The sequence below is a fragment of the Homarus americanus genome, unplaced genomic scaffold (genome assembly GCF_018991925.1).
Source record: "Homarus americanus isolate GMGI-L3 unplaced genomic scaffold, GMGI_Hamer_2.0 scaffold34345, whole genome shotgun sequence".
NCBI classification, from domain to species: Eukaryota; Metazoa; Arthropoda; class Malacostraca; order Decapoda; family Nephropidae; genus Homarus; species Homarus americanus.
Window position 1 is genome coordinate 1,612,184 of NW_024736072.1, and position 25,317 is coordinate 1,637,500.

Genomic DNA, 25,317 nt, shown 5'->3' on the forward strand with positions numbered 1-25,317 from the left:
GAACAAGTTTAGCATCAATTGGTATGTGTATGGTGCTAGTGATGGTAATGGTGCTCAAACGTGGTATTAGTTGTACTGGTTGATCATTCGTGGTATTATGTGGTGGTGGTAGTTATGGTGATACAGGTAGTACTGATGATGGTGGTAGTTATGGTGATACAGGTAGTACTGATGATGGTGGTAGTTATGGTGATACAGGTAGTACTGATGATGGTGGTAGTTATGGTGATACAGGTGGTGGTGGTAAAAGTCATACATATAGCGCCCTGGTAAACCTTGTTATGGTGAGTGGTGTGGAACTTATTGTTTTTGGTGTGGTGCGTCCATGTGTGTCTGGGTGCGTCCATGCGTGTATCTGGGTGCGTCCATGCGTGTGTCTGGGTGCGTCCATATGTGTGTCTGGGTGCGTCCATATGTCTGGGTGCGTCCATGTGTGTGGGTGCGTGTTTGTGTGTGTGTGTGTGTGTGTGTGACGTCTCAGAAGGCCCCCCACCTGGCAGCAGCTGTAGGAGGAGGGGGCAGGGAGGGGGTAAAAGTCAACCATGTCCGGGGTATGAGGAGAAAGTTGGTGTTGGAGTAGAGGGTATGTGGGGCACGCGAGCCTCCACCACCACCACCTGCACCTCACCATCACCTGCACCTCACCATCACCTGCACCTCACCATCACATGCACCTGCACCACCACCACCACCACCTGCATCACCACTACATGCATCTCTCTTCCCCTACACTTATGACACTAACCCTTAGTGGCGCTGGTCCATAGTGGTGCTGGTCCATAGTGGTGCTGGTCAATAGTTGTGCTGGTCCATAGTGGTGCTGGTTCATAGTGGCGCTGGTCCATAGTGGTGCTGGTTCATAACGATGCTGGTCCATAGTGGTGCTGGTTCATAACGATGCTGGTCCATAGTGGTGCTGGTTCATAGTGGCGCTGGTCCATAGTGGCGCTGGTTCGCCAAGTGGTGCTGGTCCGCGTGGCGCTGGTTCATTATGGCGTTGGTTCATAGTGGTGCTGGTTCGCCAATGATGCTGGTCCATGGTGAATTTTGGTCCATAGTGGTGCTGATCCATAGTGGTGCTGGTCCATAGTTATGCTGGTCCGCCAAGTTGCACTGGCGGTTTCACAGTGGCGCTGGTTCATAACGATGCTGGTCCATAGTGGTGCTGGTTCATAGTGGTGCTGGTCCATAGTGGTGGATTTAACTCGCAGTGTAGGTATTTTTGTCCATCTCTTAGTATAGTGGCTCTCATTGATCCCGGCAACATTCTCCTAATGGCTCGTTATGCTTCGTAAATACCTACAGTACTGTGTTTGGTGTTGCATTGTAGCTTGATTTATATGTATTATTATCATTATCATTGTGTCATATTTAGGCTAGAAAATCTTATTATTCTGATTATTGTGTGTGTGTTATTGACATGTGTGTGTGTGTGTGTGTGTGTGTGTGTGTGTGTGTTCCAGCTAGAATGTGAAGGGGTTATGTAGTGTAGTGAGCCTGGATAGGGACAGTCACCAGTACCAGTTAACACACACACGATCTCAACTTTGGACTGTGTTATCAGTACTGTCATCACCGAAGTCTTAGCCTTCACTGCTTAAGATGCAGTGGAGAATCGGGAGACTGGGCAGTGTGTAGAGTCTGGCGTTCTCTTTCCACCTCGGCAAAGCTACGACAGACGAACCTTCGCTCGCATTCTGCTTGTACTGGCTTTGTTTTGTTGGCAGTATGTGTGTGTGTGTGTATGTAAGAGGAGTCGGGAGGCAGATGTCCCCAACTTAGATTACTATTATCAGTGTACTTCCTGTGTGGTGGTGGTAGTGGTGGTACAGTAGCAGGCCTCCACCACCAAGCAGTTGTTACTCAGTCGTCTGGTCTGTGGTATGTCTATCACTGCCCATCTCTAAACACCTCTTAGAAATTTTACCAGTGGGAACCGTCGCATATACGTCCATCCCTGTCTTTGCCTTCATCTAGCCTACCGATATAATCGCAGTTTTATCCATTAATTACCCTACCATTATCCCCTCACTCGCATGGTAGTGTCGTTATAGTCACAAAGTAACAGGGAGCACTAATAGTTACTTAGATGACATCTCTAGAATCCAGAGAAGGGAAATTGTGACTTAAGCGAGACAACATCAGGTTGAAACTTAAACAACCTTGGAGAATCCAACTTTGTGTGTGAGCTTTAGTAAGGCAGCAATGCATCCTCACTTATCCACTTACGGGGAAAGTTATCGTACGGACCACTGAAAATCTGAGTCTAGCAGGTCTTATGATGGTGGATGTGTGTTCCGTGGAGGTACACACGGGCGGGCACTATTAGTGTAACAAGTACTGTACTTTAACATCCTCTGACGGAAACCGGTGACGCATCGTGGTGGTTGTGGTAATACCAGTACTGCTACACCCCTCTCTCTCTCTCTCTCTCTCTCTCTCTCTCTCTCTCTCTCTGGGAGCTGTGCTGGCTCTCACCTCTCACAACTCCCTCAGGGCACCCACTTCCCCTCACTCCTCTCCCTTCCTCTTCTTCTCTCTCGCTCTCCTTCCTTCGTTTTATCCCTATCATGTCTTCCTCTCACTTTTCACTCCTGTACCTTTGTTTACTTTCTTCCCACACTTCTACGTCTTCTTCCTCTCATCCCTCCTACTCTTGCACCTCTCTCAATGTCTCTTACCTTTGCTACTTCCCTTTCCCCTCACCATCCCCCCACGCCCCTCACCCCCCACGCCCCTCACTCCCTTCCCCCTGCTTCCCTCTTTCATAGTGACGAATGTGTAGTGGTGAGGTTAAGTGGTGGCACAGTGTCGTGATGCAGGGGAGGGTCACCACACACACACACACCTCTTATTACACCAGCAGGAAATTGTGGTAGTGTGATGGGAATCCAACCTCCGTCTTGACCACTACTGACCTCTGTCGCTGTTGAGCAGAAGACAGACAGACAGACAGACAGAGGCACAAAGATAGACAGAGACACAAAGACAGAGACACCCAGACTGAGAGAGACACAAAAGCTGATTGACACACACGCACACACACACACACACACACGCACACACACACTCACACAACACACACACACACACACACAGGGGGAAGAGGTGGTGATGGTAGAGGGGACGATGGTGATGGGGGAGGAGGCGTTGGTTGTAACGGGGTTATGTTTATATGACTTATTTTTAACAGATTTATATGTTATATGATTACTTATTGTGAGGGTGTGAGTTATGATTCATTATTACCTGCTGAACTTGATTATTTTAACGATTGAAGTGTATGATCGATCATTACAAACCTCCCTCACTGTTGTGTCGTCACGAGGAATAAGAGATCACTTGTCCATCACTTGTGGGTCAACTCCGGCTGGTTATTAAGACTTGTTTATGAAATGACCGTCTTGTTGACTTACAGCGCCGTCACCTTCCCGGCCGGCACTCACGGCGCCAGTTTTGTCCTCACCCTACAGTACACAACACACTCACTCAACTTCAACTAACTAAAGTTCTCAGAAAAAGTCAACTGGCAATCTTCAGAACCATTCCAATACCCAGTCAAAGCTTATTGACCTCCTTTCTGCATTGTGAATGGTCACACAATATTGTGGGCGAAGTTTTAGTGTCATGGCACTGGGAGCTAGATGACACAGCAGGTGTTTATCCGATTGCCCCCGCGCGGGGGCTAGTTTACTGGTGGTCAGTCTGGAAAGAGGGCGGTTGGTGTGACTAATTGTATTGCAATTACGTTTAACAGGAGTTATAAACACAAGACCGAATCTTTGTGCCTTCCTGTGAGAAAGTGTGGGCAGTCAGGGGTGTGTGGGCGGCCCCTTATGTTACAGAGTGGGGAAGGCGGGGCGGAAATGTGTCACTTTCATGGAAGATGACCGGAAAACTCCTCTTCCGTCCTCCTTCAACCGTGTGTGTGTGTGTTTGTGTGTGTGTGTGTTTGTGTGTGTGTGTGTGCGCCACGCCTAACTGACCTCCACTCTATAAATAGTATAGCGTGTTATGGTGACAAGAATACTAAACACAGTTTACTGGTATACCTAATGTAGTACGTATAGCCATTAATATATTTGTCACTGTTGGTCCTGATATACTGTATATGTGTGTGTCGAGGAACAGTTAGTAGTTGTGTTTACCTGGAGTTTAGTATGGTAGTGTGGAGGGGCTGAGGGAGGGGGGAACAAGATGGGGATGGAGGGGCTGAAGGAAGGAAGCAAGAAAGATGGGGATGGAGGGGCGGAGAGGGGGGAGGGAGGAATCTTGTTCCCTCCGCTGCCCACAACATTCACGTCCACGTTGACAAGACAGCAAAAACTGGCCCATGACTGCCCCTCCCTCCTGCCCAAGTGGCCCTCCCACCACCACCACCACCAGAACCCCTACTACCACCATCCCCACCACCGCCACCCCTACTATTACCACCACCGCCACCACCAGAACCCCTACTACCACCATCCCCACCACCGCCACCCCTACTATTACCACCACCGCCACCACCAGAACCCCTTCTACCACCATCCCCACTACCTCAACCCCTACTACCACCACCACCCTCACTACCACCACCACCCCCACTACCACCACCACCTGCAACTGTTGTACCTCACAAACCCATGCACCGATTACTGTGAAACTTGGCACATTAGTTGGGTAACAGCCTGGGGTATTGTGATAACATTTTGGTAAAGATTGTAGCAAGGTCAAGGTCGCAGCAGGAGAGCCAATCAGCGTGCCGTAAACATCATCACTTGTTGACATTGCTGGAACACCTCCACATCGCCGCCACATTAGTACCTTTATTGCTTTTAATAAACCTAAACATATATTAACATTCACAGGGTTTTTTTTCTCCCTGAGAGTTGAACAGGTTTAGTGAGAACATTTGTGTTGCTTTATTTATGTGAAGAAAAACTTGTGTGGTGACAGTCGGTAATGTTTACATTCCTGTCCAGCGTCACTTGTACACATGATCTGTTTATCGTTGTTTACATTATTATTATGTTATCATTACTATCTTATTATTGTTATTATTATTATTATTATTATTATTATTATTATTATTATTATTATTAGTTTTTACTTGGCTGCCTCGCTTCAATTATATAGGTCTACGATATTTCCTGGGTGTTACTGTAGTTTCTTTGATGTCATTGTAAGAACAACAATAATACCATATTACTACTACCACTACTACTACTACTAATAATAATAATAATAATAATAAGAAAGAAAGTTTATTGTAGGAATTTGACCTTCATGTACAAATTAGTTTGACCTGTATACTAATAAGCTACCTGTACGTTTACCTGTAACTGTACCTTTATTGTACCTGTTTGTGTGTCTCGTGTTTTTGGCGCTATTTGTGAATTGATAGAACGTGCTGCACCACAAAGAGATAAACAATGGAAATAATGGCGATGGGAAGTTGACGGGAGGGGGGGGGGTGAGGTCACGGTGTCAGGAGGGGGTTCATTTTCCCCCCTTCCTCTCCCTCTTCCCCCCACGGGCCAAGCCTCGGGTTTCTCTCTGTCGGGGTCAAGGCATGGGTCGCCCTTCCTCCTATTTTTCTCTTCTCTTCTTCCTCTCTTTCTCCTCCTCTTCCTCTCTTTCTTCTCTTCTCTCTGTTTTCCCTTCTCTATTTTTACTCCTTCTCTCCGTTCATATTTCTTCTCTTCTCTTCCCACGAGGCTGAAATTCTTAATGTTTTTTTTCCCACTTTACTCTTTTGTCACCTCCGCCCCAGCCCTCGTTCTCTCTCCCTCTCCCCTCTCTCTCCCTCCCTCTCTCTCCACCCCCTCCCCTCCTCTCTCCCCCCCTCTCTCTCCACCCCTCTCCTCTCTCCCACCCCTCTCTCTCCCACCCCTCTCTCTCCCTCTCCCCTCTCTCCTCCCCACTCTCTCTCCACCCCTCTCTCTCCTCCCCCTCTCCCCCCTCCCCATCTCCACCCCTCCCCTCTCTCTCCACCCTCTCCCCTCCTCTCTCTCCCACCCTCCCCCTCCCCTCCACACCTTCTCCCTCTCTTCTTACCTCCAAAAACATTCTTCTCTTTGGCCTTTTTGTCGGTTTCCTTTTGTCATCTCTCCTCGCCCCCTCTCCTCACCTCCTATTTATCCCCTTTCTTCCTCCCCTTTCCTTTGCCCCCTTTAGTAACGAAACCTAACCTACACCACCACTATCACACTACACTACACCACTATCACACTACACTACTACACTATACTACACCACTACTACACTGCACTACACCACTACTACACTGCACACTACACCACTACTACACTGCACACCACTACTACACTGCACTACACCACTATCACACTATACTACACCACTACTACACTGCACACTACACCACTACTACACTCCACCACTACTACACTACACTACACCACTACTACTACACACTACACCACTACTACACTGCCTACACCACTACTACACTGCACTACACCACTACTACACTACACTACACCACTACTACACTGCACTACACCACTACTACACTGCACTACACCACTACTACACTGCACTATACATGGGGTGACCTCAACCAGACACCATGAACTCACTTAAAAAATATATATGTGTAAGTATCAGTTTTATATTTCCCGGCTTATGCCCCGCCTTGTGTATAAAGTGGGCTTGTTTGTTTTGTTTGTTTGTGTGGTAGAGGTGTTTGTTTTGTTGTGGTACGGGTGTTTGTTTGTGTGTGGTAGAGTTGTTTGTTTGATGTATACGGGTTGTTTGTTTGTGCGTGGTAGAGGTGTTTGTTTTGTTATGTACGGGTGTTGTTTGTGGGTGGTAAGTGTTTGTTTGTGGGTGGTAGAGGTGTTGTTTGTGTGTGGTAGAGTGTTGTTTTGTGTGTGGTAAGTTTTTTTTTGTGTTAGTAAGTGTTTGTTTTGATGTGGTACGGGTGTTTGTTTGTGTAGAGGTGTTTGTTTGTGTGGTAGAGGTGTTTTGTTTTGATGTGGTACGGGTGTTTGTTTGTGTAGTATTTGTTTGTTTGTGTGTGGTAGAGTGTTTGTTTTGATGAGGTACAGGTGTTTGTTTGTGTGGTAGAGGTGTTTGTTTGTTTTGGTAAGTGTTTTTGTGGGTGGTAGAGAATTGTTTGTTTGTGTGTGTGGTAGAGTGTTTGTTTTGATGAGGTACAGGTGTTTGTTTGTGTGTGGTAGGGTGTTTGTTTGATAGTACAGGTGTTTATTTGTGTGTGGTAGAGGTATTTGTTTGTTTGTTTGTGTGTGGTGAGGTGTTTGTTTGATGAGGTAGGGTGTTTTATTTGTGTGTGGTAGGGTGTTTGTTTGTGTGTGGTAGGGTGTTTGTTTGATGTGGTACGAGTGTTTGTTTGTGTGTGGTAGAGGTATTTGTTTGTTTGTTTGTGTGTGGTAGAGGTTGTTTGTTTGTTTGTGTGTGGTAGAGGTTGTTTGTTTGTTTGTGTGGTAGAGGTGTTTGTTTTGATGGTACGAGTGTTTGTTTGTGTGTGGTAGGGTATTTGTTTGTTTGTTTGGTTGGGGTAGAGGTTGTTTGTTTGTTTTGTGTGGTAGGGTTGTTTGTTTGTTTGTGTGTGGTAGAGTGTTTGTTTGTTTGTTTGTGTGTGGTAGAGGTGTTTGTTTGTGTGTGTGTGGTAGAGGTGTTTGTGTGTGTGTGTTTGGTAAGGTGGCTGTGTTATGGTCAGATAGGTTACTTTTCCTTATGTAAATTACTCCTCTTTGTTCTTACACGTCATAAGGTGTTCACAGGTGTTGAGGGTATAATTAATTAACCTTTATTTTACTCACAGGTGTTGAGGGTATAATTAATTAACCTTTATTTTACTCACAGGTGTTGAGGGTATAATTAATTAACCTTTATTTTACTCACAGGTGTTGAGGGTATAATTAATTCTTTTATTTTACTCTGGAGTGTTGAGGGTATAATTAATTAACCTTTATTTTACTCACAGGTGTTGAGAGTCTAATTAATTAACTTGTGTTTTTTCAGGTAACTAAGAGTGAGGAGGCCAGCCCGGATGTCGCCCGCTAACTAACCCTAAGGTATTGTTAACTCTCTCTCTCTCTCCACCCACCCACTGTCTGGCCAGCCGATACTGATGCATTTTATGGTCCAGTTCTCATATTGGTCTGGTGTTTAGTTTTATATGTGGTAGTTAGTGGTGATAGCTGTGGTAGTGGTGGTAATTGCTTGTTTGTGGCTGGTGGTGGTGATGCTAGAAGTGTGGTAGATAGTGGTAGTAGCCTGGATGAGATGTCGACTGTCCTTCTCTCTCCTTCGGTCGGCTTTGCTCTGCCTCAGGGGAACGAGAGCATCGGCCCCAAAGCCTACAACAGTTGCAGTTATTGACTATGAGGCTACAGTCACTGAATACCTCACAGATCTGCGGCTCAACTAACTCGACACAGCTAGGAGAGCTACTTGTGTTTTAGGATATTTAATATTGAGGTAATAAAATGGTGGCGAAGGTATGGCTATTGAGGGAGGCTGGAGGCCATAGTAGAAAAAAGTAGTCTGGTAGATAGTGGTAGTAGTAGTGTGGTAGAGGGTGGTTTTAGTGTAGTAGATAGTGGTAGTAGTCTGGTGAATGTAGTGGTAGTAGTGTAGTAGATAGTGGTAGTAGTCTGGTAGATAGTGGTAGTAGTGTAGTAGATGGTGGTAGTAGTCTGGTAGATAGTGGTAGTAGTCTGGTAGATAGTGGTAGTAGTAGTGTGGTAGATGGTGGTATTAGTGTAGTAGATAGTGGTAGTAGTCTGGTAGATAGTGGTAGTATTAAAGGTGAGCAACATACCCTTTGTTGAAGAGTTATGGCTCTGGCCTCAAGCCCCGAATCGATGCTGCTGCCCACCCACCCACCCACCAACCAGTGTTGTTGACCACCCACCCACCCACCAACCTACCTACCAGTATTGTTGACCCCACCGTGCCACCCACCCCACCCACCCACCCACCCACCCACCCACTCATTTGCATGTAAAAGGGCAGGAGACAGACAGACAGACAGACAGACAGACATTTACCCAGTCACTCGTAACTTTCGTGGACGTTCACTCTGTCAGTCAGTGTTTGCAGCTGTTATTGTCTGGGGGGGTGAACCGACCTCCTTCCTCCTCATGTTGTCCCTCTTCTCTTACCTCATGTCCCTCCTCCTTCTCCCCATCCTTTCTCCCTCCTCCATTCTCATTTCCCTCTTCCCCTCTTCCTCTTTCTCCTCATTTTTCTTTCTCTTCGTACCTTCATCCTTTCCTCTTCCTCTTGCCTCTGTTATTAATTTTTGGTGTTTCAATCTTATCGCCCAGTAGTGTCGGAGGAGAGAGAGAGAGAGAGAGGAGAATACATACATACATACATACATACATACATACATACATACAATACATGCTTTGAAAGAGAGGGTGAGAATGTGTTATACTACTGGTGACGATGTACAAACTAGCCTGTACATTGTGAGAGGGAGAGAGAGAGAGAGGGAGGGAGAGAGAGAGGGCGAGAGAGGGGGGGAATTGATGAGGAAGGGAGGGGCAGGTAGGGGTGAGAGAGAGGGGGGAAAGAAAAGAGTGGATGAATGAGTAATGGGGAGGTAGGGAAAGAGAGGGAGGGTAATGTGTGGGGAGGGAGGAGGGGAAACCAGAGAGAGAGAGGGAGTAGAGGTGGAGGGTGGAAAGTGGTGTTGGAGGGGTAGAGGCAGGTCACACACAATAGACCATTGGGGAGGGGGGGGGAATTTATAGTGTGGGAAGATGATGAGTGACCCGCATATTGTTGTTGTTGTGTGTGTGTGTGTGTGTTGGTACAGTACGTCACAAAGGTCACTTGTCCACCGCAAAAGATTCACCTTCTCAAAGAATCTTGTGTAGTGTTTTTTTCCTCCGCCACAGGTGATGGGAGAACGCATCTCTCTCTCTCTCTCTCTAATTGGAAAGAAAATAGTGAGAAAATGAGCTGAATCCGACGTTATTTCTTACTGCAATGGGAGTTATTTATACCGAAACGATCCCATAATAAAGCGTCTCCCCGGACCACCATCGGGATCTCGTGACGGCCAAAATACCTCGACTCGGCGTGATTAGATCCATTTACGTCTGATCGGGTGCGAATCGGTTTGAGTTCCGACTGATTAACTTCGACTCAGGATTTAGAAACCACGAATGCATCCACGGAAGGTTGAGTCTCTGTATGATTCTGCCGCCATTTTTTGTCCTGTTTCCTCCCCTCTCTCTCCCCTACCCCCCCACTTTCCTCCTACCCCCCACTCTTCCCTACCCCTCCTCTCCCCTACCCCCCACTTTCCTCCTACCTCCACACCTCCTCCTACCCCCACACTCTTCCCTACCCCCTCCTCTCCCCCTACCCCCACTTTCCTCCTACCCCCACACACTCTTCCCTACCCCCCTCACTCTCCTCCTACCCCCTCCCATACCCTCACTATCACATTTCCTCCTCATCCTTCACCCCTTCTCTCACTCGCCCCCTCGGACCCCCACTCTCCCCCTCCTCCCCAAATCTTCCTCCTACACTTCCCTCATCTCCCAGTGACTCCTCCCTGTCCCTCTCTTCCCCCCCCTCTTCTCCCCATGCTCCCGTTCCTCCCTCTCGGTCTCCTCCTCACATTCCTGCCCCCCACCTCCTCCTCCTCCTTCCCCTACCCCTCATTCACCCTCCCTCCTCCTCCCCTGCACAGCGTCAAAGAAACACGTTGGCCGTGACAGTAAGACCCTGCCTGTCTCCCCCCCTCCCTCTCTCCCCCTACTCCCCCTCTCCCTCTCTCCCCCTACTCCCCTCTCCTTATTACTGCACATCTTCACCACACAATCTCCCTCCTACCTCTTCATAAAATGTTAGCTTCACTCTCCCGTCCCTTCTTCCCTCTCCATCTCCTCTCTCTCCCTCCTCCTCCCTCCTCCCTCCCTCCATCTCCTCCTCTCCATCTCCTCTCCTCTCCTCTCCTCTCCTCCCTCCCCTCCTCTCCTCCTCCCTCCCTCCTCCCTCCCTCCCTCCTCTCCCTCCTCCCCTCCCTCCCTCCCTCCCTCCCGAGTGTAGACAGGTAAATGTTGAGTTGCTCGCCATATTAATGTTGTCAGGTAACATACCACAGATCAACTAGTTTATGACACAACTCGTCCTCAGGTGTGTTCCCGTCTGGCCACTGTCATTCTTCCCACATTCTTTTCCTTAACACATTCTTATGATTTCGTTTATGTGATTGTCTGTCTGTCTGTTGATTTATCTTTACTGTATTGTGTGTGTCTTTCTGGCTGTGTCCTGACTGGTTGTGTCCTGACTGGCTGTGTCCTGACTGTAATCTGACTGGCTTTATTCTGACTGATTATATCCTGACTGCGCTCTGTCTGGCTGTGTTTTTTATGGTTCTTATTGATATACATAACCTAACCTAGCAAACCTATATACCAAACTTAACCATTGTGAAAACTTGGCATGGAGAAGTGTTGTGTCATTACCTGGAGAAACTTAGCCTCCTCCCCCCCCCAGGTGTTGAAATGTATATACTGTTTGGGGTTTCTCACCTGGCAGTTTTCCTATGTGTGGTTATTGGTGGTTATGGTGTTGTTATTGGTGTTGTTATTGGCGTTGTTGTTATTCGAGGCGTTGTTGTTGTTGGTGGTGGTGTGCTATTGTTGGTGGTGGTGTTGTTATTGTTGGTGGTGGTGGTGTGTTATTGTTGGTGGTGGTGGTGTTGTTATTGGTGGTGGTGGTGTTGTTGTTATTGTTGGTGGTGTTGTTATGTGTTGTGTTGGTGGTTGTTGTGTTGTTGGTGGTGGTGGTGTTGTTATTGTTGGTGGTGCTGGTGTTGTTATTGTTGGTGGTGGTGGTGTTGTTATTGTTGGTGGTGGTGGTGTTGTTATTGGTGGTGGTGGTGGTGTTGTTATTGTTGGTGGTGGTGGTGTGTTGTTGTTGGTGGTGGTGTTATTGTGGTGGTGTTGGTGGTGTTGTTATTGTTGGTGGTGGTGGTGTTGTTATTGTTGTTGGTGGTGGTGGTGTTATTGTTGGTGGTGGTGGTGTTATTGTGTTGGTGGTGTTGTGTTGTTTATTGTTATTGGCTTGGTGGTGGTGTTTTTATTGTTGGTGGTGGTGGTATTGTTATTATTGGTGGTGGTGGTGTTGTTATTGTTGGTGGTCGTTGGTGTTTCATTTGGTGGTGGTGTTGTGTTGGTGGTAGTGGTGGCGTATTTGGTGGTGGTGGTGTTGTTGATTGTTGGTGGTGGTGTTGTTATTGTTGGGTGTTATTGTTGATTGGTTGGTGTTGTTGTTGTTGGTAGTTGGTGTTATTATTGTTGGTGGTGGTGTTGATTGTTGTATTGGTGGTGGTGGTGGTGTTGTTATTGTTGGTGGTGGTGTTATTGTTGGTGGTGGTGGTGTTGTTATTGTTGGTGGTGGTGGTGTTGTTGTGTGGTGGTGTTGTTATTGCTGGTGGTGGTGTTGGTGTTGTTTGTTGGTGGTGGTGGTGTTGTTATTGGTGGTGGTTGTTGTTGTTGTTGGGGTGTTGTTGTGTGGTGGTGGTGGTGTTGTTGTGTTGGTGGTGTTGGTGTTGTTGTGTTGGTGGGTGGGTGGTGGTGTTGTTGTATTGGTGGTGGTGGTGTTGTTGTGTTGGTGGTGGTGGTGTTGTTATTGTTGTTGGTGGTGGTGGTGTTGTTATTGTTGGTGGTGGTGGTGTTGTTATTGTTGGTGGTGTGGTGTTGTTGTGTTGGTTGGTGGTGGTGTTGTTGTTGTTGGTGGTGGTGGTGGTGTTGTTGTTGTTGTGGTGGTGGTGTTGTTATTGTTGGTGGTGGTGGTGTTGTTGTTGTGTTGGTGGTTGGTGGTGTTGTTATTGTTGGTGGTGGTGTTGGTGGTGGTGTTATTGTTGGTGGTGTTGTTATTGTTGGTGGTGGTGGTGTTGTTATTGTTGGTGGTGTGGTGGTTGGTGGTGTTGTTGTTGTTGGTGGTGTGGTGGCTGTGGTGGTGGTTGTTGTTGTTGTTATTGTTGGTGGTGGTGGTGTTATTGTTGGTGGTGTTGTTTATTGCCATTGGTTTTTATGGGGTTAATGTGGTAATCCTCAAGGTGAAATAAGTTAGGGTGGCTAAACTTTGATGGGATGGGGAGGGTGAGAAGGGAGGGGATGGAGGGATAGGGGTGAGAATAGGAGGGAGCGAGGTAGTAGTCAGCCTTGAGCCGTAACATCTTACAACACTATATTGACGAAGGTTGGCCTATCACCGTCACCGTCACAAATTCATCACCGTCACAATTTCACCATCGTAACTTCACCGTCACAAGAAGTTCCCCCTTTGACGTCACATTATTTACGTGAGAGGCAAGACACAGTTACAATCTTGAAAGACTACCACGAACACACAATCGCTCGACCATGAACCGACAATCCCAACCCTTTAAATTTCAGTCGACACGAATCAATTACCCAATACAATTATCTTAATACTCTTAGACCAGTGACACACACACACACACACACACACACACACACTTTGTAAATATATCGTGACGTCATTATATAAACAAGTTATGACGTCTATATATAAACATGACGCCCCATCGATTCGTATTGGGTCTAAAATATCGTCTTGTTCTTATAAAATATATGACAACGAGGATGGAGAGGGAATGAATAAATAAATAGATAAATAATGAATAGGAGAAATAGAAGGATGGGATAGAGAAGAATTGGATAGGTATTTGTGTTGAACCACTTATAAATATAGTACCGGTATCCCCCCCAAAAGCTGACACGTCATCAGTCAGGTCAGGAAAGGTGTACATCCGGCTGAGTGTTGCTAGAAATCCGGTTGTGTGGGCGATTGGCTGGTAAAAAATCGTAAACGTTGCTGTTCATCGTCAGCTGGACAGGTGCCGTGGGTGCAACAATCGTCAGCAGGTGTGGCTCTATCGTCAACAGGTCTGGCACTATCGACAGCAGGTGTGGTACTATCGTCAACAGGTGTGGCTCTATCGTCAGCAGGTGTGGCACTATCGTCAGCAGGTGTGGCACAATCGTCAGCAGATGTGGCAACCGTCAGCAGGTGTGGCACTATCGATAGCAGGTGTGGCACAATCGTCAGCAGGTGTGGCACAAACGACAACAGGTGTGGCTCTATCGACAACAGGTGTGGCACTATCGTCAGCAGGTGTGGCACTATCGTCAGCAGGTGTGCTATCGTCAGCAGGTGTGGCACTATCGACAGCAGGTGTGGCACTATCGACAGCAGGTGTGGCGACAACAGGTGTGGCACTATCGTCAGCAGGTGTGGCACTATCGACAGCAGGTGTGGCACAATCGTCAGCAGATATCAAGAGTAATATTTCAATGGAATTAAAACATTTAGTTGTTTTTTAAATACGTGGGATTAATTTGTGTTGAAACGTTAGCTTTTGTCTCTAAACACTTGGTACTCAGAGACGTTCAGTTATATAGATACTGTACAAGGTCTTGGTAGTTTTTATACAGTGAAATATTTTGTTTTAAAGTGTGAGACTGGACTTAGAAGAGTTTATAAATGAGAATTCTTAAAATGTTTGGTTTAAAGTGTCAAGGAGAACCTGTGGGATCACGCGCACACACACTGATGTCGACGACGTTGCAAAATAAGATTCTACTGTAAATGGTTTCACTTTCTCAGCAAATTGTTTAGGCAGAGGAAGGCTTGAGAGTCGGGCTGTGACCCCCTCCTCCTTGGCCCGCACGGGAGCCACACGATAGCGCGGCGTGTCAAAGGTGTCATAAATGTCACGAGTGTCAAGGCAGAGTGTCATAGGTGTCACGTGAGAGTCAGAGCGGTCCGCCACTACTATCAACAAACTACTGAAAGGAAAATTCTTGGTGGAGAAAGGAAGAATGTAGACCCATTGTTCCTTCTTCTTTCAGTAATGAAAGCATTAAACGACCCACCCACCCCATGTCTTTGTATGTAATAAGTTATTTTTTTCCAATGTATATTTTCGGGCTGCCGAACTTTTTCAATAAACCGTTAATTATTTGTATTATTATTACACTTGTACATGCACTTAACACTTATTAGTGATATAAAATTTATAGAGAATCATTTCTAAGTATCACCGTAGTGTAGTTACGTCACCAACTAGGAAATACACATTGATCACGTATACATGAGTGAGTGTGGAGGTTGCTTGGTGTGTGTGTGTGTGTGTGTGTGTGTGTGTGTGTGTGTGTGACCGACGTGATCGGCGCTTCTTTCGCCTGCAGTAGCTCCAGGAATTTGATCGGTAGTGGTGACTGGCTGTGTACAAGATTGCCGGCAATTTTGTTCTTTAGTGAAAAGTTAAAAGAGTAATAATGTGTCTTCAGCTGCAGACCTTGAAGCTGTGAAACTCTTGACACAGTCTCCCATAACGTGAGGGGGGTAGTGGTGAGATGGGGCTGGTGGTGGGTGGTGGAATGGGGCTGGTGGTGGTGATAGTAGTGGTGGAGATGGGCTGGTGGTGGTGATAGTAGTGGTGAGATGGGGCTGGTGGTGGTGATAGTAGTGGTGGAGATGGGCTGGTGTGGTGATAGAAGTGGTGGAGATGGGGTGGTGGTGGTGATAGTAGTGGTGGAAGTGGTGGAGATGGGACTGGTGGTGGTGATAGTAGTGGTGGAGATGGGGCTGGTGGTGGTGATAGTAGTGGTGGGGCTGGTGGTGGTGATAGTAGTGGTGGAGATGGGGCGTGGTGGTGATAGTAGTGGTGGAGATGGGCTGGTGGTGGTGATAGAGTGGTGGAGATGGGGCTGGTGGTGGTGATGGTGGTGGTGGGAGATGGGGCTGGTGGTGGTGGTGGGTAGTGGTGGAGATGGGGCTGGTGGTGGTGATAGTAGTGGTGGAGATGGGGTGGTGGTGGTGATGGGGGCTGGTGGTGGTGGTGATAGTGGTGGAGATGGGGCTGGTGGTGGTGATGGTGGTGGAGATGGGGCTGGTGGTGGTGATGGGGATGGGGTGGTGGGGTGGAGTGGTGGGTTGGGTGGTGGTAGTGGTGGAGATGGGGCTGGTGGTGGTGAAAGTGGTGGAGATGGGGCTGGTGGTGGTGATAGAAGTGGTGGAGATGGGCTGGTGGTTGATAGTAGTGGTGGAGATGGGGCTGGTGGTGGTGATAGAGTGGTGGAGATGGGGCTGGTGGTGGTGATAGTAGTGGTGGAAGTGGTGGAGATGGGACTGGTGGTGGTGATAGTAGTGGTGGAGATGGGGCTGGTGGTGTGATAAATGGGTGGAGATGGGCTGGTGGTGGTGATAGAAGTGGTGGAGATGGGGCTGTGGTGGTGATAGATGGTGGAGATGGGGCTGGTGGTGGTGATAGTAGTGGTGGAAGTGGTGGAGATGGGACTGGTGGTGGTGGTGTAGTGGTGGAGATGGGGTGGTGGTGATAGGTGGTGGAGATGGGGCTGGTGGTGGTGATAGAAGTGGTGGAGATGGGGCTGGTGGTGGTGATAGTAGTGGTGGAAGTGGTGGAGATGGGACTGGTGGTGGTGATAGTAGTGGAATGGGGCTGGTGGTGGTGATAGTAGTGGTGGAGTGGTGGAGATGGGGCTGGTGGTGGGGTGGTAGTGGTGGAAGTGGGATGGGACTGGTGTGGTGATAGTAGTGGTGGAGATGGGGCTGGTGGTGGTGATAGTAGTGGTGGAGATGGGGCTGGTGGTGGTGATAGTAGTGGTGGAAGTGTGGTGGGGATGGGTGGTGGTGATGGTAGTGGTGGAAGTGGTGGAATGGGACTGGTGGTGGTGGGATGGGGCTGGTGGTGATAGTGGTGGGGTGGAGATGGGGCTGGTGGTGGTGATAGTAGTGGTGGAAGTGGTGGAGATGGGGCTGGTGGTGGTGATAGTAGTGGTGGAAGTGGTGGAGATGGGGCTGGTGGTGGTGATAGTAGTGGTGGAAGTGGTGGAGATGGGGCTGGTGGTGGTGATAGTGGTTGTGGTAGTAGTGTTTGTGGTGGTAGAAATGGTGGTGGGGGGTAATAGTGGTTGTGGTGGTAGTGGTTGTGGTGGTAGTGTTTGTGGTGGTAGGGTTGGTGGTAGAAATGGTGGGTGGGGTAATAGTGGTTGTGGTGGTAGTGGTTGTGGTGGTAGGTGGTGGTGGTAGGGGTGGTGGTCATGGGTGGGAGAAATCAGTGATGGTGTTATACGGTCCATTACCCCCTGCTACCTACTCTCACAACACATTACTGTGATGGCTGTAAATCTTTTCTTATTCCACCCGATATAAAAACAGCGCCACCACGAGTGATCAGTAGCGCCTGGCGTTTCCCTTCACCCAACACTGACACGGTGATGGAAGCTCTCCCTGATGAACATATAAAAACCAGTTGTTCCTCCCCTTCTTGTAGTGACACGAGTATAAAACCTTCGCCAGACCTACGTTCGTCCGTCTTCTGCCTGTAGTGGCGCTGTTATATGGTAGTGATATTTGTGTTGTGTTGACATTAATCAGTTGGTGTTAGTGTTGTGGGTTGGTCCAGTCTGCTGTATTGTGTTGTGTTGTGTTTCTGGGTCAACATTCTCAAACCTACTTACGTCAAATCTCCCCTAAACTGCGACACATTAAGGCCCCTAAAATGTCGCACAAATTTCTCCCCAGACCATCGTAACTACAGACGCTTTCTAATGTTCTCAGACGTAGGGAGGAAATTGAGCGTAAGAGTCTTTTGAGAACCTCCGGACTTGTTTGTTTACAACGGTCGGCTGGAACTGGACAAACAAGTGAGGGTCGAGACGCGTGGCTGCCCCGTCACTCCTCAGAATCCACGTGTATGGGGGGCTTAGTGTGTTATGATTGGTCCATTCCCACGGCGTTGTCCCTTAGTGGTTATTCAATTTTCATTATCATTCTTCCCATCCCCTCCGCTCCCTCCCATCCCCTCCGCTCCCTCCCCTCCCCTCCGCTCCCTCCCCTCCCCTAACCTCACTTTCCCCTACCCTCCTCTCCCTCCCCAACCTTCTCCTACCTCCCCTCTCACCTGCCAAACTGTGAGCACCAAGAGGGCGGGGCTCAAGGCCATCACCTCCACCCATAACTCTAACCCTATTATACCTGATGATGATTTGGGAGGAGGGGTTACTGTAGACACAACAGGTAGTGGGGAGATGGTGTAGACAACAGGAAATGGGGAGATGGTGTAGACAACAGGAAATGGAGGGTGTAGAAAGCTACTTAGTGGATGGAGCCTTTGGCCAAGATTGCCTACCGCTTTAAAGGCCTCCGTGAAGACTGGCACACCCACTTACTGAGAGAGAGAGAGAGAGAGAGAGAGAGAGAGAGAGATAGAGAGAGAGAGAGAGAGCTGTGTGTGTATGTTGCAGGTCTAGTGAAGGTGGTGTGTTGCAGGCGTGGTAATGTGTTGCATATTATAGGGCAGGCGTGGTGGAGGAGGAAGGCGTGTAGCAGGTGGGGGGGGGTCAACGCTGCCTCCCCCATATAAGGTGAGTATTGAGTCATTACCCTGAGTCTGGGGGTGGGAGGAGGTGTGTGGGAGGAGGTGTGTACGGCAGGGAGGGTGAGGGAGGGGAAGTGTGTACGGCAGGAGGGGTGAGGGAGGGGGAAGTGTGTGGTGGGGAGGTGAGGGGACATTTACATATGGGAGGGAGAGGGAAGGAAGGAACTACTAAAAGGAGGGAGGGAGGAGGGAGAAACGACATTGTATGGGAGATAAAAATCAGGTACAAGGAGGAGGACAATGTTGACATGGTGGGGAGGGGAGGAAGGGAGAGGCTGTATGAAGATTAAAAGCAGTGTAGGGAGGGGGAGGGAGGGGTGAGGAGAATTGCATTGTTGTTGTGAGAGGCTGTGTGTATGTGTGTGTCAGAGAGAGGGTGTGTGCGGGTGTGGGTGTAGCAGCTGGGTGTATCAGGTGATGGTATAGAGTATTGCTGGCTGGCTGGGGGGCGTCAGTATACCCTACCTCACCAAAATGCTAGGTTCGACTCCCTTTTAATTATACCTATATTAGTCTTTACACCTGGAGAGAATCTATGCTACAGTCAATAGTACAGTTTAGTCGCCATTTTGTTCGCCATCTTTGTGTCACAGGTTAAGCGAGTCAGTCAGTTCACGTCAGGTACTCCCATAGATGCAGTGTCTTCGGGCGTGAGGGGCTGCCTGGTCCCGGGGTGATGGGTGTTACTGTCCACACGTGTCCACCACTGAGTCACTCCCTGCTTGGTCCCGGGGTGATGGGTGTTACTGTCCACACGTGTCCACCACTGAGTCACTCCCTGCTTGGTCCCGGGGTGATGGGTGTTACTGTCCACACGTGTCCACCACTGAGTCACTCCCTGCCTGGTCCCGGGGTGATGGGTGTTACTGTCCACACGTGTGTCCACCACTGAGTCGCTCCTGCTTGGTCCCGGGGTGATGGGTGTTACTATCCACACGTGTCCACCACTGAGTCGCTCCCTGCTTGGTCCCGGGTGATGGGTGTTACTGTCCACGTGTCCACCACTGAGTCGCTCCCTGCCTGGTCCCGGGGTGATGGGTGTTACTGTCATGTCCACCACTGAGTCGCTCCCTGCTTGGTGTTATTTGCCTCACTATTATTATTATTGTTTTTATTATTATTATTGTTTTTGTTATTATTATTATTAGTAGTAGTAGTAGTAGTGTCCAGCGGCAAGATGGTGATTGCAGGATGTGTAGTAGTGATGTACTTGCCTGGTGAGGGTGTGGTGGTGATGTGCTTACCTGGTGAGGGTATTAGTAGTGATGTGCTTGCCTGGTGAGGGTGTAGTAGTGATGTACTTGCCTGGTGAGGGTGTGGTGGTGATGTGCTTACCTGGTGAGGGTGTGGTGGTGATGTGCTTACCTGGTGAGGGTGTGGTGGTGATGTGCTTACCTGGTGAGGGTGTGGTGGTGATGTGTTTACCTGGTGAGGGTGTGGTAGTGATGTGTTTACCTGGTGAGGGTGTGGTGGTGATGTGCTTACCTGGTGAGGGAACACCTTGGACATGTTCCAGGGAAGTTCTGGGTGTTGGCTTGACCCACCCTGGTGAGTCATGAATCTTGGTGTGGTGAGTCAGATATGGTGTTTGTGTGTATGGTGAGTCAGGGTGATGTACGGTAGGTGTAGTGTTTGTATAGTGAGTCAGGGTGATATATACTGGGTGTAGTGTGTGTGTATGGTGAGTCAGGTTGGTGTCTGGTGGGTGTTGTGTGGTGTATGGTGGGTGTAGTGTGTGTATGGTGAGTCAGGTTGGTGTACCGGGTGTCCTTTGGGTGTGATGATGCGTTGTGTGCATAGTAATACGAGGTGTAGCACATAGCATGAGTGTGCCTGGCATAACAAATGTGCTCATTGGTCCAGACTTATTATGACCTCAAGAAAAAATTTGCTGATTGGTCAAAATTTGTTGTGACGTCAAAAACAAATGTGCTGATTGGTCCAAACATTATGAGGTCACCAAATGTGCCTCCAACAGCTAAGTGAGTTAAGTTATATTCGGTTAATTTAGGTTACGTGAAATTGAGTCATATTAAGTTAAATAAGATTAACTATGGGTTAAGATAGATTGGTAACGTATGTGTGAGATAGGATAATATATATTAATAACGTATATGGTCGAAGGAATAGTATGAGTGACACTTGCTGACGTCACTGTGGTCAAGGTAACCAATCAGCGCGTATCATGGCCTCATACACACGGAATTAACTTATTTTGTGGGCTGGGCGGCCACTCCCTTGTGACGTCACGCCCCCCCCCCCCCGTAAACACCTTCCTGTTATATTATTTTATTTATATATTTTAGTTTACAATTGTTTTTGTTCCTTATTTATTAAAAACAATATTTATTTGTGTTTATTTATTTTTTAATTATTTTTAGTAATTTATATATTTATATGTTACCCACACTACCCATCCCGCCCACTTCCTCTACCCATATCACCCACACTTCCTGTACCCACACCACCCATACTTCCTCTACCCACACCACCCACACTTCCTGTACCCACACCACCCATACTTCCTCTACCCATACCACCCACACTTCCTGTACCCACACCACCCATGCTTCCTCACCCACACCACCCCACACTTCTGTGCCCACACCACCCACACTTCCTGTACCCACACCACCCATACTTCCTCTACCCACACTTCCTCAACCCACACCACCTACACCCCCCCACACGTAGTGCCGACACAACACACTCCACCCTCTTCACTGTGGGTTTTGCTGCTAATAGGAAGGTCGACCAGCCAGCCTTTCCCCAGGCGTGGGCGTACAACTGTGGGTGTGTGGTCCACGACATACACACAGTAGCGGCATCCAGTCTTAATAGGCCCCAGCTTAATATGGAGGTGGGCTTAAATGCTAGTATGCAAATTGTTTGGTGAGGGCCCAGACGGTGTGTGGCCCACTTGACCCCTAACAGACAGACACCACGTATTGTCAACAAACAGTGAAGCTAAATAGACCATCGAGTGAGTGTTATTTAAAGTCACATACGGTTACACATACACGTCCACCCTAACTCTTTGTGTATCTGTACTGTTTGTGATAATGACTGTAACAGCTTGACTCACGTATATGATTAAATATAAATGGATACTCAAAGGTTCGTACGATTCGGCTCAAGGTTCGTACGATTTGGTTCAAGGTTCGTACGGTTCGTCTCAAAGGTTCGTACAGTTCGTCTCAAAGGTTCGTACAGTTCGTCTCAAAGGTTCGTACAGTTCGTCTCAAAGGTTCGTACAGTTCGTCTCAAAGGTTCGTATGCTTCAGACTTAAGAGATGTGAGGATGCTTCTAATTGGTTCACTTGAGCTTCGACTCAATGATGGTCTCAGGATGTGATATAATGAAGCTAAACAGACCCTAAATAATGTTTGTCGTCACTTAGTATTTTGTGATTTTTTTTACTCCAACTTGTATAAAATCTACCTGTGCGTAAATCTACCAATGCATAATATCTACCTGTGCGTAAATCTACCTGTGCGTAATATCTACCTGTAAATGTGTTCGTACCTGTATATATATATTTGTACATGTAACTTTACTTGTGGTTGTCTTTGAACCTGTACCTACCTCTGTCTGTACCTGTAACTACCTCTCTGTACCTGTAACTACCTCTGTCTGCACCTGTACCTGTAGTTATGCTTCTAGGTACAGATGTGGGAGGTAACAAACTAATTGAAGGACACATACAGGTTGGATCACCTTATACAACACGGTGACTCACAAACAAACAAACAACATGGCGGCATTACTGGGGGGGGGGTGTTTGTTTGTTGTGGGAGAGAAATATGGGTGAGGTGGGGAGGAAGGGGGGTGGGGGGTGGGGTGTTTGACAGGGAAGGGTGATGGGGGCGGGGCATCAGTGCTCAGTATCCGGGGTATCAGGTTAACTCACAGTAATGACGAGTGAGACTGAATGAGGAGAGAGGGAGGGAAGGTGAGGTTGAGGGGTGAGGTTAGGGAGGGAGGGTGAGGAAATAGGAGGTGTAGGTGGGGAGATGAAGGAGTAGGAGGGGAGGGAGGAGGAAAGGGAGGGATGTAAGGGAGTAGGGGAAGGGAGGGGAGGGGGTAAGGTAATTAGGTAGTGTCTGGGGGAGGGAGGGAGGTTGGCTGGCCGCTATATATATCATGTTGTATATACAGTGTGTGTGGTGGGGGGGGGGTGGTAGCGAGGATAGGTAAATGTGTGTGTGTGTGTGTGTGTGTGTGTGTGTGTGTGTGTGTGTGTGTGTGTGTGTGTGAAAAGGGTGTATTACAGGGAGGTATACCCAGAAGTTAAGTGTAGTATTAATAGTAGTTGATTTATATCACCCTACCACCACACAGGACTCTGCTAATACTGCTGTTACTTCACCTGCTGGGGTTGCTACTGCTTAACCTCCACACCCACCCCAGAGTAATCGTCTCCTTGACCTCACCTAACCCCAGTAAGAAGACCCTCGTGCTAGGGTGTGAGTCAGTACACTGTCTGACTGTGCATAGCAACTTCTAATAATCTTCCCTCACAAGTTAATTATCATGGCAACTTCTAATAATCTTCCCTCACTAGTTAATTATCATAGCAACTTCTAATAATCTTCCCTCACTAGTTAATTATCATAGCAACTTCTAATAATCTTCCCTCAAGTTAATTATCATAGCAACTTCTAATAATCTTCCCTCACTAGTTAATTATCATAGCAACTTCTAATAATCTTCCCTCACTAGTTAATTATCATAGCAACTTCTAATAATCTTCCCTCACTAGTTAATTATCATAGCAACTTCTAATAACCCTTCCCTCACCAGTAATTACCAGTCCACGTCCATTACACACGTTAAACCAACAGACTAAGGACACTACAATATATCCGTCACACTTAAGAAATGTTTACACACTTGTTAAGGTCACACTGAGTCGATTTTCCCTAAAGTGAAACTATACTTGAGAGAGTGTTTGTTTGCTTTGTGTTATGCAGTGAGCTGATGGACGGTTTCGGACGCGTTGTTGAGATGGGAGGTGTTATGACTATGAGGGTCTTTAAAGGGCTCTCTCACACAACAGGAGCCTCTACTGCTTAGGTTCTCCTCTCACACACACACACACACACACACACACATGACGACCTTCCACACACACACACACACATACCACGATGACCTTCACACACACACAACACACACCACGATGACCTTACACACACACACACAGATGACCTTTCACACACACACACACACCACGATGACTCACACACACACACACACCACGATGACCTTACACACACACACACACACCACGACATCTTACACACACACACACCCCTCTCACACCTCACACACCTTAGACATACAGTATGTATTAATTTTACACCTTGCGGTTGTGGTCAGACCCAAGCCTCCCCACGACACCCTCTGCCACCCTCACCCTCACCCCTCCTCCACGACACCCCCTCACACGTTGGTCTCAGGTCACACCCTCACCTGAAAATGTCTCCTCCTCCTCTACCGCCCATTGAATACCCATATGTGATACTCCAATTTATCCCAACCCAATTTAAATCAACCCAACCTAACTCTAACCTAACCTTAACCTTAACCTAATTTATCCCAACCCAACCTTAACCCAACCCAACCTTAACCCAACCCAACCTTAACCCAACCCAACCTTAACCCAACCCAACCTTAACCCAACCCAACCTTAACCCAACCCAACCTTAACCCAACCCAACCTTAACCCTCAAAATCACATGTATTCTCACGTTTCTATTCAAATGGGGAATAAAAAATTAACTGTGGTGTCATCTTTGTGTCGGGTGTTTAATGAGTCAGTAATTTATGTTCACTCACACGTCAATCCAGTTAAGAGGTAAAATAATTAACCTTACGAACCACTTAGATTTTAAGCCTTTAGAAACACCCTTAGTCGGTCGTGTGTTCGTCTGGCGTTTACCTGGCGAACACTGAGGGAGGGTTATCGGTCGTCCATTTCAGTGGTTCGTTGTTATAATGCTTCGTCCAGGCTTGATTTTCTTCATCTATCTATCTATCTATCTATCTATCTATCTATCTATCTATCTATCTATCTATCTATCTGAGAAGTAGGAGAATGATAATAATGGGGAGACGAAGAAGAAAGAGGCAGACAGGAGGAGAGGCCGGTGATGGAGGAGGAGGAGGAGGGAGTGAGAGGAGGAGTAGGAAGGGGTGAGAGGAGGAGTAGGAAGGAGTGAGAGGAGGGAGAAAGGAGTGAGAGAGAAAGAAGAAGAAGAAGAAGAAGGAGGAGAGAGAGAGAGAGAGAGAGAAGGAACTAGTGAAGTAAGTGAAGAAGGAAGCAGATCGATAGAAGGGCAAGAAGAAAGAAGGAAAATAAGAGATTAAAGGAGGATGGAGGGGAGGCCATCAGCTAGAAGGAGGCGCAGTGATGGAGGATGGTAGTAGGGAGGACAGTAAGGAATACAAATGGCCGGAGGGAAGGGGAGAGGAGGAGGAGAGGAGGGAGAAAGAGAAGGAAAGGAGGAGAGGAGAGAAGGAAAGGGAAGGGAGGTAAGATAAGAGAGGGGGAATTTAATAAGGAAAGAGAAATACAAGGAGAGGGGGAAGGGGTGCAGGAGAGAGATGAGAAGTGAGGGGAAGAAATGAGGGGTGAGGGAAGTGAGGCGTCTTGAGCCCCAGCATCAGGGTCTCTGGACAGAAAGTCTCTATTTACCTCATTATTTGTTGGAAGTGATGGGCTGATGGAGGTGTGAGGGCGCGTGAGGTATAGGGAGAAGTGTGAGGGCGCCGTGTGAGGTATAAGGGAGGTGTGAGGCGCCGTGTGAGGTATAAGGAGAAGTGTGAGGGCGCGTGAGGTATAAGGAGAAGTGTGAGGGCGCCGTGTGAGGTATAAGGGAGA

At 47.8% G+C, this 25,317-nt stretch overlaps 1 protein-coding gene across 2 annotated transcripts in view; it reads left to right on the top strand.

Annotated features, from left to right (window-relative positions):
* The window catches only part of LOC121871918, an 88,993-nt gene that overhangs the window by 26,324 nt on the left and 37,352 nt on the right, over positions 1-25,317 (top strand). Inside the window, exon 2 of one of the 2 annotated variants that reach the window (XM_042374520.1) lies at positions 7,990-8,042. The exons of the other annotated variant lie outside the window; for it this stretch is intronic. The gene's annotated coding sequence lies outside the window, so the exon portion shown is untranslated. The remainder of the gene's footprint in view (positions 1-7,989; positions 8,043-25,317) is intronic. 2 annotated transcript variants of the gene reach the window in all.